At 50.7% G+C, this 17,958-nt stretch overlaps 1 protein-coding gene across 1 annotated transcript in view; it reads left to right on the forward strand.

Annotated features, from left to right (window-relative positions):
* The first annotated feature begins 3,667 nt into the window (after positions 1-3,667).
* The window catches only part of Mlxipl (MLX interacting protein like), a 33,565-nt gene continuing 19,274 nt past the window's right edge, over positions 3,668-17,958 (forward strand). The window contains exon 1 of the mRNA XM_071605361.1: positions 3,668-3,842. The gene's annotated coding sequence lies outside the window, so the exon portion shown is untranslated. The remainder of the gene's footprint in view (positions 3,843-17,958) is intronic.

Consider the following 17,958-nt stretch of genomic DNA (forward strand, 5'->3'; position numbering starts at 1 on the left):
GATCCCTGGGCATTTCCCTGCAGTGCATCCCTCTTTACTGACCCAGCCAATCAGGAGGGTCCTGTGTCCCTCCGTAGTTCTCTCCCCAGCCCTTTCTCAAACTTGGAAAGCCAAGCCAGACTCCTGACCTGTCCAGGTCCTACGCTGCATTTTCTCCCCTCTTCCATCTTTGCTCAGAACATCCTCCACCTAATGCCCTTTTTCTCAAGGTCTTCTCCTAAAGCTGAAAGCTTCCCAAGGACCCATCCACCCTGGCCAGGCTAGCGTGCACCTCCCCTCCCGCCCAGGGAGAATGGTCCTCCCTTCCTGGCTCATTCCACGGGAGCCCTGATCCTCGCCCCAACTATTCCAGCATCACTTAAGACTCACCTGTCCCCCTGTGCCATGAGAGGTCCCCTTGGTGCAGGGACAGCACAAGATCATGGCCGGAATGGAGCCAGGACATCCAGACCTGTAAGAATTTAAGTGAGTTGCCTAACCTCTCTATGCCTCAGTTTCCTCATCTGTAAACTGGGGAGAAAACACATCTCTTCCAGCTGTTGGAGGGATTAACTGGTGAAGTCCCAAGTTTTCAATTCTGCAAATATTTCAATGAAATTGACACAAGTGCCTTAAAATAGGTTGGAGATCACAATCCAGACCGAGTTCAGATATCCTTTATTATCAATAAGAAGGAAGATACAGATTGTCCTATAAATAGGACACTGGGACAATATAGTATCTGATATTGGAAATACAGAGAATTCCTCAAAATAAAATGAAAACAGTTCTAGGAAATGCTTTCATGAATGTATTTCTTATATTACATATTGGTTACATGCTTAATATTTTATCCAGTTGAACATGTAATGGAAGTAACTTTTGCAGTAGAGTTTGTGCCATCTTTACAATGAATTTTAAAATGGTTTTAAATGCTCCTGTCATTTACCTATTGCTTTTCCACAAAAACAAAAACAAAACAAAACAGACCTTTCTACACCAGGTCACCCCCGTAATCCCAGCAATTCGGGAGGCTGAGTTAGGAGTATTGCTAAGTTTGAGGGCAGCCTCAGCAACTTGGCAAGAGCCTGTCTCAAAATAAAAGAAAATACAAAGGGCTGGGGATATGGCTCAGTGGTAGAACACCCCTGGGTTCAATCCCTGGTACCAAAGGGGGAAATCAGACCCCTAACAACATAACAATTATTTCCAAGTTACCCTAAGTACATATTTGTATATTTGTTGCTCATTTTAAGTTTTTGTGGGTTCCACATCTGGGATACCAGAACAAAATGAGTTGATGAATGAACTCATCTGAAGGGTTTGGAAGATGGGGAAGGGCCCTGGCAGGTGGTGAGTCCTTAGCAAATGTCTCTCAGCAGCGCAGTCTTGTGTTCAGTTGAAGAGACAGGCTGGCAGGACTCTGGAGAATCTTTTCTGATCCTTTTTGTTGATCTTCAGGACTCTTCCCAACAGGAGGAGACCCTCCACCTCCCCAGCTTCCATTAAGTGATCACCAGAAGCCATCTAACCTCCCCTCCCTTCTTCCCCAGCATCCAAGTCACCATGAAAACCTTCCTCCTCCGGAAGCAGGCCAGGATTGGGTTGCTTCTAGACACTTCTCTGCCTCCTCTCTGTGTGTGTGGCCCTATGATGACAGCTACCCACTCTTCACCTTGCCTGCCCCTTCCTCTGCAAAGAAGGCACAGCTTTCTGAACCATTTCCAGGTCCACCTGAGGGTGTCCCAGGAGGTAGCTGGAGCTTAGAGGGGTCCTGAGGGAGAACATCCTGTCTAAACCTCCCGCCTCCTCTATTTCACTGGGGTATTGTCAATTCAAGATGTCCAGTTACATCTGAGAGTTTGTTTGTTTGTTTTTGCAGTACTGGGGATTGAACCCAGGGCCTCATGCATGCTAGGTAAGCACTTTCCTACTGAGCTACATCCCCAGTTCTAAGTTTGGGTGTTAGATATGCATTATGAATAATCTTTTAATATAAATATACCCCAGCTCGGCACAGTGGTGCACACCTGTAATCCCAGCAGCTCGGGAGGCTGAGGTAGGAGGATCGTGAATTCAAAGCCAGCCTCAGCAACTTAGCAAGGCCCTGAGCAACTCAGCAAGACTCTGTCTCTAAATAAAATACAAAAACAGGCTGGGGGTGTGGCTTAGTGGTTAAGCACCCCTGAGTTCAATCCCCGGTATAAACAAACAAACCTCAAATATTTCAGGAGACATCCTGATACAAAATACTTATCTGAAAATTGAAATTTAACTGGGCATCTTGGGCTTTTGTTTGCTAAATCTGCCACTTATGTGTATGGGGAGGCTGAGGTCCTAGGAGATGCCATTAGGACCTCACCCAGTTACAGAGCCAGTCAAAGGCAGGGGCAGGGCTGTACCCCAGGGCTGCTTGTGCCCTGGCTCAAGCCCCTTTACACGCACAAACATGCATCATCACTGGTCTCCTTCTCTGGGTCCTGGCCCTGATGTGGACAGGTGTCTGGGCAAGGCAGCAGAACTGAGACCCATAGTAAATCATGTGAGGTGGCTGTCATGGACAGATGACAGAAAAGAGGTAGAAGAAGCAGGGGGCAGCATGAATGTAGGGTGTGAGCAGGATCCTGCACAACTCAGGGCCTCTTCTAGGCCCAGCCCAATCCTCCAGTATTACCCGCCACAGCCCCCTGCCCGGCACCTCCTGTCACCAGCAGGAAACTCTGCATTGTCCTTAGCAGGACTCTCTCCACCTCTGCTGTCTCCATCAGTAGAGAGCAGGAAGGATGCTCCAGGGTTGAGAGGACCTGCCCCATCATTGCACAGGATCAGTCTCCTCCTCTGTCCACCCTGACTGCCCACTGCTGCCTGCCCTACTCCTGCCCCCAAGAGCTGGCAGGTGAGCTAAGGCCCTGAATCCCCTCCCAAGCGGAGTTGACTCTGAGGACTCGGATGCCTCATGGCTGGGCTTTGAATGCAGTACTCGGCCACTGTGGACCTGCCCTGTCCCTGTCCCTGTCCTCGACTTTGACTACTATGCTAAGGGTGTGCCAAGGTGTTTGTAGAATGAATGTAGGTCAGGAGGACAGAGCCTCAGGAGCAGGAGGATCCCAGGGCTACTGGAGGCAGGAGGAACTGAGTGTATGTGGGGGTGTCCTGAGGAGAAGGGTGGGCGCAGGGGCAGAGGCTCATGGGGAAGTCTGCAGGGAACGGGTTTGGAGGCAGGGGACTCTGGGAAAAGAAAGATGTCAGAAAGAGGGGTCCCAGAGAGACGGCCTCTTGGGCAGAACAGAGGGCTTCCAGGGACCTTAATGTGGAGGAAGAGGGTTCAGAAAGGGGAGTTCAGTAATCGGGATGGCGTCCCAAAGGGGCTGCGGTTCCTGGAGCTGGCAGAGGCCCATCCCAGGCCCTTCCTCTGCCCACTGGGCACCGGGGGCTCCTCCCTGCTCGCTTTGGGGGCCAGGCACCAAGCCCCCGGGGAGGAGGGTTAAAGGTGAGCGGGCACGAGCCAGCGGCAGACGGGGATTGGCAGGCGCCGGAGCCCACGGCCTGGGCCAGGGCTGCCCCACAGGCTTGCAGCCGGCGGAGCGGCTGCCACCCACGTGCTAAGGAGAGAAGGAGGCACCGGATCAAGGGGCAAAGGACACGCCGGAGCGGGGAGGGCGGGGACCGGCAGTGCCCCGTCCACACCCGCGGGTAAAAGCCGGGTCGGCGGCGCAGCGCACGGAGCCCTCTGCCGCCCGCGCGGGGAAGGCGCTGGAGCGGCCGCCGCAGCATCCCTCGCCCCCGCCGAGACCCGGGGAGGGGGGTCCGGGCCGGTGCCACCTGCAGATCCCGGAGTCCAGGGAGCGCGCGGCGGCGATCAGGTGAGTGCCAGCGTCTCCCCAGCGGAGTCGGATCCTGTTCCGCACCTGCCACTGTGCAGGGCACTTGGGTGGCTCGGCGGGCGGGTGCACCGCCGTGTGTCCCCCTCCCTCCGCTCGGCGCCCACGGAGAAGGAGGCCAGCTCCTACTCCCGGGAGGACGCTGGATCAAGAATCCGGAGTTCACGTTGGTCCTTCCAGGAGCAGAGAGAGAGGGTCAGGGGCTCTCCTGGGTCCCAGGGGCTGGACTAAAGTTGGATAGTGACCTGGGGGTGCTGTTCTTGGAGCTGACTGTGGGCCCAGGGAGGCAAAAGGAAGGGCCAGATGTCAGGATGGGGCATGTGGGTTCCTGGCCACCAAGGTCTGCAGATAGGTAGGAGGGCTGAATGGTCAGTCTTGGAAAGGCCAGGGCTTCCTTCCGGCTCTCAACAACCCTTGTGCCTCCTGAGGCCACCTGGTGGGGAGGGGGCAGATGTGGTCAGGCTGGGCTGGTATGGAAGCGCTGGGTTCTTGTCTGTGCCAGGCTATGTGACCCCAAGGTCACATGGGGAAGCACTTTGCTGGCCTTCTCTGGGCCTGCCTCTTTCTCTGTGACGTGCAAGGCTTGCCCCTGGGCCACTCATGTGCAGATGGGGACACCAGGGTTCTGTGGAAGACAGGGAAGCCCACTCCAGAAGGGTCCCTCTAGTCCTTCTGGGTGATATCACAGCTAAGCCTGGGGATCTCACCCAGGCTGCCATCTTGCCCAAGGACTTTGCCTATTCTCAGCAGCTGGCCTCTCCCATCTCCAGCCCAGGCTCCTAGGTCCACAGGGAAGCTCAAGTGGGGGGTCCAGGAACTTCAAGCCCATCCCAAGAAGGCCCAGATCCTCAACCTCAGGTCAGGGAAGCTTCCAGAAGTGGAGGGAGGTTCCTGCTCCGGAAATCTGAGCTGTGGCCACCAGAATTTCCTCCTCTTGACAAAATGACCCTCTGGTGTTCCCCTAAACCTCCCTGAGAATACAGTCTACCCTAGGCCAGGACTCAGCTTAGAGCCCAGGTCAGGGCCTATTTTGGGACTTTTGTGGAGAGTAGCTGAGAACCAGGGTCAGGTACCTGTCTGTGGTCTTGGAATCCTGTGACTGAAATCCTCAGACAGCTCTGGTGGGATGGTGTGCACAGGAGAATGAGGTGGAGGGCAGGTGTCACTATCTAGCAAACTGCAGAGCAGAACAGGAGGGGCCGTGCCCTCGAAGCTCCTGTGGACCACCCCTGCCCAGCCATTCCACTCCCTTGGGACAGACCCCTCCCGGGGTTCCCCTGGGGCTGCCCAGGGTTTGGTGCTGGTGCTGTGTTGGTTCAAGGCAGGCTTGGGGATGTCGGAGGCTGGGAGGGGCCTTCCCAACATGGCTCAGGGAGTGACCCTGGTCAGGGCCAAAGAAGGGGTTTGGGCTCCTGCGCAAAGCATCCCGGGGGGCTGCCTCGGGCTCAGGACATCTCTTCCAACTGGGGGAGGGCGGATCTGAAGTTTTTCATGCTCTGTGCAGAAAAACACATGTTCTGTGTCCTTCTTCCTGATAATTTGAGAGGGAAGATATTATCTTCCCTCTATGGGCGAGGAAGCAGAGGTCTAGAGAGGTCAGAGCACTGGCTCAAGATCACACAGCCTAGAAGTGGCAGAGCTGGGATTCAAACCCAGGCCGCCTGATTCCAAACCTCTGTCTGCTCCCACAGCTGCCTCTGACTTACTCCCCAGGTGACCTTGGCCAGCCTGTCCTCTTTCTGGGGCTCACTCTGCTCAGCAGTAACTTCAGGGTGGAGTAGCTGTGGGCAAGTGCATGCTCTGCATAGGGGGCTGTGTTGGCTGCCCCTTGGTCTCTGAGGTCAGCTCGTGAGCATCCGTCCGCATGGTCTGCACCCACACATCAACCTCCCTCCCATCCTTCATGCACCTGAGACTCAGGCAAGGTAGCTCCCGCCTCTTTTTCCTCTTGGAGGTTGGCTAAGCCCCCCTTGAAGAAGGGAACCCCATCGGGGCAGGAAGGAACAAAATATTCCCAGGACAGGTCCTGGCCCTGATAAATAGGGGACACACCTCCTTGACTGACTCCAAGATACGCAGACTGGGAGACAGTCATGTCTGCCCTGCCCTGGGAGTCCCCGGGCCTCCTCCTGCATGGCTTTGCGGGTCATACCAGCTCTGGTCCCTTACTTAGCCCCAACAGCCGTGTGGCTCTGGGTGAGAGAGCTGCCCCCCGAGGGTCCCCTTTCCCATCAGCCCAGGCATAGGACCAGTGTAGGATCAGCTATCCAGCAAGGGGAGGCCGGGGGTTCTGGGTGGAGGAAAAGCTGTCACCTGTCTGACCAGCTTGAGAAATCTGTGAGTGCCCTGGTGGAAGTGGCCTCCTCGTCTTCTATGTTCTATAGTACTTTATTTTTATTTTCACTTATTTATGTATTTATTTTGGTACTGGGGACTGAACCCAGGGGTGTTTTACCACCGAGCAACATCCCCAGCTCTTTTTATTTTTTATTTTTATTTGAGACAGGGTCTACCTAAATTGTGGAGGACTTGCTAATTTGCTGAGGCTGGCCTTGAACTTGATAGCCTCTTGTCTCAGCCTCCAGAGTCAGTGGGATTACAGGTGTGCGCCACTGCACCCGGCCAGCATCTGTTTTTTTTTTTTTAAACATACTTGGAGATGTTGGTGAGGCAAGAAGAGCTGCTGAGGCTGGAGGGAAGGAGGAAGGAAACCCACAGTGATCAGGAATCACTGCCCCCGATTTCATTTGATCTTGGTAACAACTGCATTTAGTACATGTGACATCACAGAGCCAGAAAGAACATCGTAAAGATGAGAAAATTAACACTCAGAGCTCACTGTACCTTTCCTTCCTCCTACAGAGGAACCAAGGTCACATGGTATGGCATTGGTGGCCACAGCAGTCCAGGTCCTATACCCCACGCTCCTGGGCAGGGGGCCTGGAGGGAGGGGCATTGTCTTGGGCGTTGCCGTCTGAACGCCATCCCCCCAGGTCTGGGATGTGGGCAGACTTGACGGTCATTCCACCCCCACGAGACACCTCCTTTACTCCTGGCAACTGTGGGCAGACCACACCCTGGCACCCTGAGGAGCACAGAAGTGCCATCCAGGTCCAAAGAACGAGGCTGCACTGCTGGACACTCCTGTCCAGGGGCCTCTGTTTCCTCATCTAGAAAACGGGCCATGGCCTCTGGGGCCTGCTCTGCATCTCCTGGATCCCTGTCTCTCTGTCTCTGTCTCTCTCTCTTCCTTTGGTGCCAATCCCAAAGCTGAGGGGCAGGACACCCTGCTTGGTCTCTGAGGTCACGTGATGTATGGTCCGAGCCCCAGTTTCTCCCTCTGAGAACCCTGAGTCTGTCGCCCTTGCCCCCTTCTGCTGGGTGGCCAGGCTGACTTTCCCAAGAATCTGGCAGCCCTTCACTGTCCACATGCCAGCTGCCCCCTCCCTAAGTAGTATTCATCTGTCCTTGAGCTCCATCTCGGGTGGGCTTCCTTGACGTGTGATATTGGCAAGGGGATGCCAAAGGGACAGGTCAGCCTTTGGTTTCTCCCAGCAGCCCCATGGAAGGGCACATTTGGGCTCTGCTATCAGCTGCATTCAGGTCCAAATCAGACCTGTGCTACTTACTCATTAACTATACGACCCATGAGTGTCCTCATATCTAACAGGTACCAGAGAGACAAGTAAATAAACAAACAGTTCCCAGAGCCTAGCTGTATACAATGGGGACACTCCATGCTGTGTGACAGGGGGTTAGGTGGATTGATTACACTGATAACCGATAGACAGCACATGGCAGCTCACGGGAATGCCTGGTAGGGGGACAATGGGAAATGTCATCTGGCTCTTTGTCTCTGGTCTTTGGAATCTCCAGATTGGTGATGGGTGTGTGCTAATGACAGTGGCCTGAAGTCCCTAGATAGTTTCAGGATGAGTCCAGTCTGACCTCTGGGGAAGGCAGAGGGGCTGGAGGTTGAGTTCAATCCCTGTATAAGTCAGCTTTTTGTTACTATAACAAAATACCCAAAGCAGCTTAACTTTATAAAGAAAAGAGGATTTGCTGGTTGTGATGGCACTTCCTCTATTCCCAGCTACTATGGAGGCTGAGACAGATGGAGCTCAAGTTTGAGTACAACCTGGGCAACTTAGTGAGACCCTGTCTCAAAATAAAAAATAAAAAGATCTGAGGATGGGATGTAGCTTAGTGGTAGTGCACTTGCCTACATGTGCAAGGCCCTGGATTCAATCCCCCAACACCAAATTTATTTATTTATTTATTTTGAGTTTTGGAGATTCAAAGGAATGACACTCACATTGCCTCAGTCTGGTGATGGGCTTTTTGCTGGCAGGGTCCTGAGGTGGTACACAGCACCACACGGCAAGACACAGGGACCACCCGTGCCTGTGTCTGTGTGTCTGGTCTCTGTCCCTCTTACAAAGCCACTAGGAATCAGCCATGGAGGCTGCACCCTAATGGCCTCATCTAACCCTAGTCACTTCCAAAGACCCTGCTTCTAAACACCATGGTTGGATCAAGTTCCCACCCTCTTCACATCATTAACACGTGACTCTGGGGACTAAGTTCCTACATGAATTCAGGGTCTAGGGGACAAATCACACCTAAGCTGTCAATCACCAGTGGCCAATGGTGCAATCTATCACCCCTTCACCTCCATAAGATCCCCTAAGCACAGGGTTAGGGAGCTCCCATGCTGGAGACCCCCAGAGAGGACACAGAGGGTCTGAGCAGTGCTCCATACTCTGCCCACACATCTTTTCCATGTGGCTGGTCCCGAGTTCCATCCTCTACAATAAACTGGTAAATGTAAGTAAAGTGCTCGACTGAGTTCTGTAAGAAATAGAGCAGATTATCAGTACCCAGGAGGGGGTCAGAAGTACCAGTGACATTCTAGGCTTGGGACTGGCATTTGGAGCTAGGGCAGCCACGTGGACTGAGCCCTTCACCTATGGGGTCTGATGCTAACTCAAGGTAGTGACAGAATTGAGTTGAATTGCAGGACACCCAGCTGACTTCCTTCTGACATGTGTGGTGTCAGAAGTGTGACTCAGGAGGCTGAGGCAGGAGGATGGTAGATTCGAGGCCAGCCTCAGCAACTTTGCAAAACCTTAAGCAACTTAGTGAGACCCTCTCTCAAAGTAAAAAGTAAAAATGGCTGGGGATGTGGCTCAGTGATTGAGTGCCCCTGGGTTCAACTCCGGTACCACACACACACACACAAAAAAAAAAAAAAAAAAGTGGATTAAAATCATTTATGGTATACAGTGGCCACTGACATATTTGCAGACTGACAGACGTAGCATAATGGCTTGTCTTGGTGAAACAGCCACTTCAGGTTCACACAATTCCCCTGTATGGCCATGATACTGGGAGTTCACTATCCTGGTCCTCCAGCCCACCCTGGGCTCCTCAGAATGAGAATGTGACTGGCACACAGAGAGACTGCCCCCACCCCAATTTCAAAAGCAATACCTAAGTATTAGACCACATTGTCATTTGTAGAAATTTACAAAGAGAATGTCTATGTGACTTGTCATCCCACCCAGGTATCATTAGGTGCCTATATTTCCACACTTTTTTTTGGTGGGGGGAGGAACCAGGGATTGAACTCAGGGGCACTCAACCACTGGGCCACATCCCCAGCCCTATTTCGTAGTTTATTTAGAGTCAGGGTCTCACTGAGTTGCTTAGGGCCTCGCTAAGTTGCTCAGGTTGGCTTTGAACTCCTGATCCTCCTGCCTCAGCCTCCAGATGTGCTGGGATTACAGGCGTTTTTCATTGTCTTCCTTTTTTTTTTTTTTTTCTTTTTTTGGTATTGGGATTGAAGTCAAGGGTGCTCTATCACTGAGCCACATCCCCAGCCCTTTTTATTTTTTATTTTGAGACAAGATCACACTAAGTTGCTGAGGCTGGCCTCTAACTTGCGATCTTCCTGCCTCAGCCTCCTGAGTTGCTGCTGGGATGACAGACACACACCACTGTGCCTGGCTCTTTTATATTTTTTTATTTGTTTTGATTAGTTATACATGACAGTTGAATGCATTTTGACACATCAAACATAAATGGAGTATAACTTCTCATTCTTCTGGTTGTACATAATATAGAGTACACCAGTCATGTAATCATATAGGGTAATTTTTTAATTTTTTTGTTCCTGATGTAACCCAGGTCTGTCACATTCTAGGCAAGGGCTCTACCACTGATTACACCCCAGCCTTGGCATGGGGTCTTAGGGCTACCCAGGAAGCCACCAAAGTGCTGCCGAAGGGAAAGTTCTTGGCAAATAACTGCCCATCATGCCACATACCACTGTTTTCCCCCTCCATGGGGCCTTGCACACCATCCACCCCACCACGAGGTGCATCCCAACGCCCTATATCTCTACTATTTAGCCTTATTAGTCAAAAAGTGTAGGAGTCGGCGTGGTGCCGGCCTACAGTCCCAGTGACTCAGGAGACTGAAGCAGGAGGATCACAAGTCAGAGGCCAGCCTCAGCATCTTAATGAGACCCTAAGCAACTTAGTGAGACCCCCAAAATAAAAAGGGCTGGGGGGGCTGGGGATGTGGCTCAAGTGGTAGCGTGCTCTCCTGGCATGCGTGTGGCCCGGGTTCGATCCTCAGCACCACATACAAACAAAGATGTTGTGTCCGCCGAAAAATGAAAAATAAATATTAAAAATTCTCTCTCTCTCTCTCTTGTCTTCTCTCTCTCTCTCTCAAAAAAAAAAAAAAAAAGGGCTGGGGATGTAGTTCAGTGGCCAACCACCCCTCGATTCAATGAGACCCTAAGCAACTTAGTGAGACCCTCAAAATAAAAAGGGCTTGTTCCTTTATGGTGACAAAGGGCAAGGAAAATCCCTGCCTATCTACACCGCCCGGGGGACAGGGAAGAGAATGCTTCTGACAGTGCTGTGGTTCCGCCAGGGCCGGGCTGGGGGACTACTGTGTCCTGGGGAGCTTTGGGTGGGGTGTTGTGGCCTTGCTGGCGCGGGAAGAAGGATCCCAGGAGAGGAAAGGAAGGAGAGGGACTGAGGGGACCTGGGCCTGAAGTTACTCTGGTTCTTCTAGAACCTTCTGGGAAACCCAGGCAGCTGCCCTCCTCAGGTCTTCCCGGCCTCCTCAGTGTCCCTGGCACCAGGCCAGGCCCTGTGCACCGTCCCGCCTGCCCAGGAGTCTCTCTGTCCTTCCTTCCTCCCTACCCCACACCCCTGGCCTAGGGCGGGAGCTCATGGGGCGCTGTCTGGTGTCTGATGTGGAGCAGCCCTGGGTTCCCCTCAGTCCGGCCAGACGGTGGGAACCGTCCTGTAGGAGGGGACCATTGTCCTCACCCCACTCACAGGGAAGTGAGATAAGGCTGCGAGGCCGCATGGCACAGGAGTCGGGGTGCAGGGCACGGTGCGATGGGTGCTTCTCAACCCAGGGGAGAGAGAGAGACCCTTTTCATTTTTTTTCCCCCTTTTGCTGGATGGAAGGATGGAACCCAGTGCCTCGCGCTCGCCAGGCCAGTGGCATGCCTCAGAACCGCTCCCCAGCCTCCCTCTTTCAGTTGTACTTTCTGGGGAGGCTCAGGGGCGGGGCAGTGGCTGCCTGACCACGCCCTCAGGGCTGGGTGGGCGTGGCAAAGATGCCCACCGCTGCACCCTGTGGCTCCCAGCGCCGCCTCTGTCTGATCCAGCCTGGCCCTCCCCGGCGCTCCCACCCCCTGCAGTCTGGTCCCCACCTGGTCTTGGGAGACCCCCCAAGCACATTTTCTTCTAAAGAGACTTCCCAGACCGCTCCCTCCCCAGGCTGCTAATTGTCCTTCCACCCTCTGAACCTCCTCAGTCCCCCTGGCACCGTCTCTGCCCCTCTCTGGTCACAGCTGGGCAAGCTAAGCAGCAAGGAGACAGGAGTCAGAGCACCAGCATCTGGGCTCCCCCACTTCCACCCCAGCTTAACAGAGGGCTGACATCACCACGGGTGCCCGACCAGCACGAGTGGGGATTTGGTGGGGGGTGGATGAGGAAATGAATGGTCAGGTACATGAACACGTGAAGGATGGATGGGCAGGTGGGTAGATGGCCGGGGATGGATGAATGGCTGGGCAGAAGAGATGGGTGGGTGGGTGGATGGATGGATGGACTGGTTATAAGTGGATCGAGGTAGAGGAAAAGGCAGATGGGTGAACAGAATGATCATTAGGGGATGGATGGATGGAAAGGTAAAGGACCCCACGGTCGCACAACTGGACAGATGGACAGATTGACAGACAGATAGCTGAATGCCCCCTTGATGTCTAGCCTGCTGTACTTCTTTCCCTCCTTGTCCATTCTTCAATCTCAGGGCACAAAGATGCGTGCTTCTCAGTCAGGACTACAGGTAGTCTTCATAAGACCTTTTTTTGACTTGGTATTTTCATAATTTAAAAATGTGTGAAGAGTTGGGCGTGATGTCAGACATCTGTAATCCCAGCGGCTGGGGAGGCTGAGGCAGGAGGACCGCAAGTTCAAAGCCAGCCTCTTCAATTTAGCAAGGCCCTGAGCAACTCAGGGAGAACCTGTCTCTAAATAAAATAATAATAAAAGGGCTGGGGATGTGGCTCAGTGGTTAAGCCTCCCTGGATTCAATCCCTCTTACACCCTCCCCCCAATAAGTATGAACACTGTGATTGCCATTTGTACATCACTACACATAAACATAGAGTGTTGAGACTCATATTTGGGGGAGGGTATCCAGGGACTGAACTCAGAGACACTTGACCACTGAGCCACATCCCCAACCCTATTTTGTATTTTATTTAGAGACAGAGTCTCACTGAGTTGCTTAGTGCCTCACTGTTGCTGAGGCTGGCTTTGAACTGATTATCCTCCTGCCTCAGCCTCCTGAATTGCTGGAATGATGGGCGTGCACCACCATGCCCAACTGAGACTCATATTTTTTAACAGAACAAATTGGATGGTTCTGTTATGAAAAGTAATCCCTCTGGCTCCTTTATTTAATTTTATTTTTCTTGTGGTACTGGGGATGGAACCTCAGGGTGCTGTAAAACTGAGCTATATCCTCAGCCCTTTTTAGTTTTTATTTTGAGGCAGGGTCCCCTGAGTTGCTGAGATGACAGGTGTGCACCACTATGCCCAGCTGAACATCCTGACTTTAGTCCTATTTAACAATCTTTCCTTCAGGATTCGTTCATCTGCTTTACAGATGTAGAGACTGAGACCCAGTAAGAAAGTGGCTTCCCAACTTGGCACCCATTGGAGACACAGCCAAAAGTCCTCTTTCTCCTTATTTGCCCTCCACGCGGTGCTTCCTTGACTCATGAATAACATTCCCCTTCCTCTCGGCCGAGTCACCATCTCCCTCCTCTCTGCCTGGAGATGCCCAACCCACCCCAGCCAAAGCATTCTTTTTGTTGTTGCTGTTCTTTTTACTTGGACATGAAAGTAGAGAGTATTTTGACATATCACACATACATGGAGTATAACATCCCATTCTTGCGGTTGTACATGAAGAGGGATTTCACCGGTCGTGTGTTCATAGATGAACATAGGAAAGTGATGTCTGATTCATTCTACTGTCTTTCTTATTCCCAACCCTCCTCCCTTCCCTTCATTCCCCTTTGTCTAATCCAACGAACTTCTGTCCTTCCCTCTCCCTGTTGTGAGCTAGCTTCCACCAGAGAGAACAATCAACCTTTGTTATTTCACTTAGCATGATAGTCTCCAGCTCTATCCATTTATTGGCAAGTCATAAAGTCATTCTTTTTTATGGCTGAGTAATATTCCATGGCGTATGTATACCACATTTTCTTTATCCATTCATCTGTTGAAGGGCATCTAGGTTGGTTCCATAGCTTAACCATTGTGGATTGAGCTGCTATAAACATTGATGTGGCTGCATTACTATAGTATGTTGATTTTTAAGTCCTTTGGGTATAAATCAAGGAGTGGGATAACTGGGTCAAATGGTGGTTCCATTCCAAATTTTCTGAGGAATCTAATCTCCATACTGCTTTCCAGACTGGTTGCACCAATTTGCAGTCCCATCAGCAACGTATGAGTGTTTCCCCCCACATCCTTGCCAACATTTATTGTTTTTTGTATTCTTGATAGTTGCCATTCTGACTGGAGTGAGATGGAATCTCAGTATGGTTTTAATTTGCGTTTTTAAAAATATTTGTTGACCATTCATATTTCTTCTGTGAAGTGTCTGTTTAGTTCCTTTGCCTATTTATTGATTGAGTTATTTGGTTTTGTTGGTGTTAAGTTTTTTGAGTTCTTTATATGTCCTGGAGATTAATGCTGTATCTGAGGTGCAGATGGCAAAGATTTGCCCCCATTCTGTGCAGCCAAAACATTCTTTAGTGGAACCTTCTGCAGACCCAGCCTGGCAGAAGGAGCTGGGGTGCCAGGGTGAAGAGGCAGAGGTCATGTTCCTGATGTTGATGTGCTCCCACTGGTGAGGAGACCACCGAATCTCAGACTGCCAGACAGGCACACAGGAGCAAGGGCCGGGAAGGAGGGGGACAGGCTGGGCCCTGGACCCACACCAGGACAGGAGCAGAGGTGGCCATAGCCAAGGGAAACAATCCATTAAATACCCGTCATGCCACCAGCACCTTGTAAAGGTGATTCAGGAAATAGATGGGTTGATATTGTGTGTGTGTGGGGGGGGGGGTACATGCCCACGCGCACGCACGCACGCAAACATGATTTCTTTTCTAAAACCACCTTTAAGTCTAAATACATGTAAAAAACATATCCAGAGCAATGAATGTTTCCAGAGAACCACCCATGTTTATCACAAACTCAGATAAACAAAATGTTAGCAGCCCCCCAAAAGGCTTGGTCACCCCAAAGCTCAACGCAGCCCAACACCGCAGAGCTCTGTACGAATGCGGGCTTTGGAGCTTCATATAAAGGAAATCAACAGCACGTGGCTTTCATCTCACACTTCTCTTGCTCAACACATTGTGAGTGAGAGGCCCCCGGGTGGCGGCATTTCCTTCTAGAGCACAGAGTGGCTGTGCAGCGGCGCATTGATCTGCGCATCTGTGGACAGACATCTGGGTTGTTTGCAGCTTTGGGCTGATAGGAACAGGGCTGGAGGCTAAGACAGGAGGATGGCAAGTTGGAGGCCAGCCCGGGTAATTTAGCAAGACCTTATCTCAATATAAAATAAAAAGAGCTGGGAATGTAGCTCAGTAGTGGAGCAGCCCTGGGTTCAATCTCTAGTACCAAAAACTAAGGAAGTGCTACCTTAAATAGTCCTGTGTGTGTTATTGGTGTCTTTTAGTGGACATGTGCACATATTTCTGAGGAATTGCTGGGTCATTAGGTAGGTAGATGTTCGTCCCTAGGGGTTATTGCCAAATATTTTCCAAAGTGGCTGTGCCAAGTTATACAAGCAATAGTAATAGATGAGGTTCTGCTCACATCCTCCTCTTCCTTTTCTTTTTCTTTTGAGACAGGGCCTCACTATGTTGCCCAGGCTGGTCTAGAATTCGTGGCCTCAGGCAATCCTCCTGCCTCAGCCTCCCAAATAGCTGGGACTGCAGGCAAGCCTTTAATTTGAGAAAATGAGTTCTTGAATAAGGAGCTGGCATCGGATTGCCTGCCTTTGGATCCTAGCCGTCTCCTTAACATGTGACCTCCAGGGCTGGGGGTGTAGCTCAGTGGTAGAGCACTTGCTTGTCCGAGGCCCTGGGTTGGATCCCTGCACCCAGAAGCAAACAAAACATGCGACCTTCAGCAAAGCCTGCTTCCTGATTTACAAAATGGGTTAAAAGTCATGATGTGTGCCAGGAGAGGTGGCACTGTGATCCCAGCTACTGAGAGGCTGAGGCGGGAGGATCACAAGTTCAAGGCCGGCCTGAGCAACTTAGCAAGACCCTGTCTGAAAATAAACAATAAAAAGAGAGGGGACGTAGCTCGATGGTAAAGCACCCCATGGTTCAATCCTCAGTATCCCCCACCCTCAAAAAAAAAAAAAAAAAAAAGAGAGAAGAAAAGTCATGTGGCTTTTGTGATGATTCTCAATATCTCTTAGTAAGTGCTCCATAAATGTTAGTTATTTATCACCAGTTTTACTACAGACCTCTAGAACACTTTACCTCTTCCAACCTCAGTTTCCCTGCCATAAAATGGTTGTAAAAATACCCACATATTCACATAGTTGAGAATCATGTGTAAAAGTGCTTAAATTTTTTTGTGAGATATGACTTATTCTTCTCCCCCCACCCCCGCTTTTTTTTGGCACTGGGGATTGAACCCAGGGGCTCTTTACCACCGAGCTATACATTCCAATTCTTTTTATTTATTTTATTTGTTTGTTTATTTATCTTGGTACTAGGGATTAAACTCAGGGGACCTTAACCACTGAGCCACATCCCCAGCCCTTTTTTTATATATATTTTATTTAGAGACAGGGTCTTGCCAAGTTGCTTAGGGCCTTGCTAAGTTGTTGAAGCTGTCTTTGAACTTGCGATCCTCCTGCCTCAGCCTCCCCAGACTCTGGGACTTCAGGCATGCACCACCACACTCAGATAAAAACTTTTTTTCTTTAGATAGGACTGGAATAGCCACGTGTGTGAGGTGTGGTGGCACAAGCCTATAATCCTCAGGAGGTTGAGGCAGGAGGATTGAGAGTTCAAAGCCAGCCTCAGCAATTTAGTGAGGCCCTAAGCAATTCAGTGAGACCCTGTCCCTTGATAAAATATTTTTAAAAGGCTGAGGATGTGGCTCAGTGGTTAAGTGCCTCTGGGTTCAATCCTTGGTACAAAAAAAAAATTAATTTTGAGACAGGGTCTTGTTGTCAAGGCTGGCCTCAAAGTTGTGATCCTCCTGCCTCAGCCTCCTAAATTGCTGGGATTACAAGTGTGGACCACCACATCCAGCTGAGATATAATTTACAAAATATAAAATTCACCCCTTTTCAGTGGTTCAGTCTGGAAAGAAACTCCTAGCCCATTAGTCATCAGGCCCCCCTCCCTGGCCCCAACCCTCAGCAATTGCTAACTTGTTTTCTATTTCTATGGATATTTAAAGTGCCAATTTATTGCTTTTCTAAAGTTTTTTACTTTTGCAAAAGCAAAAGTTAAATACTAACATCACTGCTTGTCTCTAAAGCAAAGCCAAGTTGTGGGTAAATTAATGTGTTTAGATATCCCTCCAAACTGTGTTTGACATGATTTCCAAAAGTATGTGTTTTGGACACACATAAGATGCACTTAATACATTTGTGTGTGTGTGTGTGTGTGTACAGATAGATAAGATAGATGGGTGAATAGATAGATGGATAGATGAAAGGATGGGATAGATACAGGATGGTCCAGGCGCAGTGTCACACGCCTGTAATCCCAGCAGGAGGCAGGAAGATTGCCGGTTTGAGGTCAGACTGGGCAATTTAGCAAGATCCTGTCTCAAAATAAAAAGTAGTAAAAAGGGCTGGGGATGTAGCTCAGTGATAAAGCATCCCTGGGTTCAATCCTCCCTCCTGAGAAAAAAGAGAGAAGGATAGGCCAGGTGCGTTGGTGCACGCTTGAAATCCCAGTGGTTCAGGAGGCTGAGGCAGGAGGATCATGAGTTCAAAGCCAAGCTCAGCAATTTATCAAGACCCTGTCTCAAAAAAAAGGGGGAGGCTGGGGATGTGGCTCAGTGGTTAAACACCCCAAGGTTCAATCCCCAGTTAACCCCTTCGCAAAAAAGAGAGAAGAATAAATGGATGGATGGATGGACGGACGGATGGATGGACAGACAGAGCACACCTAGCAGACAGCTGCAGTTTACACTCATTCATTCAACAAATACCCATGTGCACTTGGGAAAATGGGCCATAGAGAGAAGCAGGATGTGATTCTTGCTTCCAAGGAATTTGCCATCTAGTGGGAAAGAGAAACCCGTGCACCCCTCGCTGTGAATGCAGAACAGAAGGAAATTAGACTTGGATTGACTGGCACAAGGGTTGGGGGAGACTTCGATTTTTACCTGGAGAACCCACAGAAGAGGTGTGAGGTGGTACTTCAAGGATGTATCCTGATGGGAAGGCAGTGTGGGGGAGGAATACTGAGAGCCAAGGCTGGGATGCAGGGACACATGGT

The sequence above is a fragment of the Marmota flaviventris genome, chromosome 19, assembly GCF_047511675.1.
Source record: "Marmota flaviventris isolate mMarFla1 chromosome 19, mMarFla1.hap1, whole genome shotgun sequence".
Classification (NCBI taxonomy): domain Eukaryota; kingdom Metazoa; phylum Chordata; class Mammalia; order Rodentia; family Sciuridae; genus Marmota; species Marmota flaviventris.